The sequence below is a fragment of the Triticum urartu genome, chromosome 5A, assembly GCF_056163025.1.
Source record: "Triticum urartu cultivar PI428250 chromosome 5A, HENAU_Tu73, whole genome shotgun sequence".
Taxonomy (NCBI): domain Eukaryota; kingdom Viridiplantae; phylum Streptophyta; class Magnoliopsida; order Poales; family Poaceae; genus Triticum; species Triticum urartu.
Genome location: NC_141877.1, coordinates 347566624 through 347568465, shown reverse-complemented (window position 1 = coordinate 347568465; position 1842 = coordinate 347566624).

Below are 1842 nucleotides of genomic sequence, written 5' to 3'. Positions count from 1 at the left end.
CATATATATATATATATATATATATGGAGATATGCGTCAACCAACTTGTCTCTGATCACACGAAGAATGGCTCCCACAAAGACAGTGGTTGCTTCCCTGAACACCTTATCCTTTTCAGGATCAATCATTCCACTAGGAATCACACCATTGACCTAGAACACATTCATAGCTGTGAGCCACAAGGTGGTCCTCGACTGCCAACGCTTAAAACGCGTTCCACTAAACTTTTTCAGTTTCAGTGTAGCGGCAAAGCCTTGAATCGAAAAATGCCTAAAATAAGGTTTTTGGATGGTTGGAAATACCAACACCTTTTCCATTAGACTAATCCACCAGTAAATAGTAAGCATGGAAATTACAGTATGCATCTCATACCGATAACTAAGCATGTGAGCACGTACAATACATAGAAATGAAACAACTATGAACACAACATATATGACTCGCACATGAATGAGTAAACAAGGGATGAACGGGTCATACCCTTCGGTTGGCCAGGCCAATGCGGTGGCGGCAGTAGGAACCTCGGTGTTGTCCGTGGCCTTGTTCTTGGCGGGGGTGCCTTTGACCATGGTGTCAAATGCAGGGGAAGTAGTGGAAGCAGAGGAGGACGGAGACGGGGACGGATCGGGAGCAGTCGCTTCGAGACACTCCCCAAAAACCTTAATTGTCATTCTCCAGGGGAGTAACTCGAATGATAGGGTTCCGGAGGCACCTTCTCTCCCGACCAACCGTGCACGTGGTCATCGAGATGGGATCGCCGGAAGAACCACACTGAGAGGAACAATAGATGACGACTATGGTTGTGCAGGAGGGAGTGAGTGAGTTAGGTTTCACTCCATAGGCCAGCGCCTCCTTATATAGGCCGTCGGGTAGATGGGCCTGTGCTTAGACCCATGATCAAGTCCGTGAACAGCCCACGTCCAACTCTGGGATAGTGGCACTTTCATTAGTGACTCATTAATTAATTGATAATCAATTAACCATTCTTGAGCGGCAAAAATAAGGCTTGGCTAGGCACATTCTCGCGGCGAGGCGAGCGGAGGAGGAGGAGGAGGAGCACACGTGTACAACTCCTCTTCCCGAGCTCCCAATGGCATGTGGTAGAGTAGCCCTTATAAAGGGGTCTTACTCTTCTTATTATAGTAGTATGGTACTAAACTTCCCACCACTTGCCATGCACCTAAATGAGACTTAGAGATTAACCAGGGATTATTGTCTTATATGTGCCAAAACCAATCTATAATCCAACATAAAAAATCATTCTGTATTAGAACGTGCAGTCTCCAAGGTCCAGCTCGACACTGACCGAGGGCGACAAAAACATGGCATAGATCAACTCCACAACCAATGAACTGGGATTAGGCATGGCACGACCATCACGGCCTTTGTCTCGATGGCAGCAACAATGTCATGGTCGGTCATAGAATGGAATACTAGACGAGCCTACCATGGTGTGTCCTGGACTAGAGGGGAGGATGAATCTATGGAAGGAAGAGATGGATTGCTGGGTTGGGGAAGATGAGCAAACCGCTCCCCTGGATCAATATTCCCGAGTCCGACTGGGATGGAAAGGTCCAACAGATGGACCAAACAAAGAATTGCTTAAACTAGTTTACCATTTTGTTACCCAAATAATATTTTATCTAAACTTATTTCTAACGGATTTATTAGTAAAACAGGTTTTCCACAAAATATCTTTAAACATGTTTTGCTAAAACTAGGGGCTAACTATTTTTAACCAAACAACCATAGTGTTGATCCTACATCGCTCTCAGTAGTACGACTCGCTAGTGTGTCATGGAACATCTCGACAGGTACCTCTCAACAATACTCACCCCATGG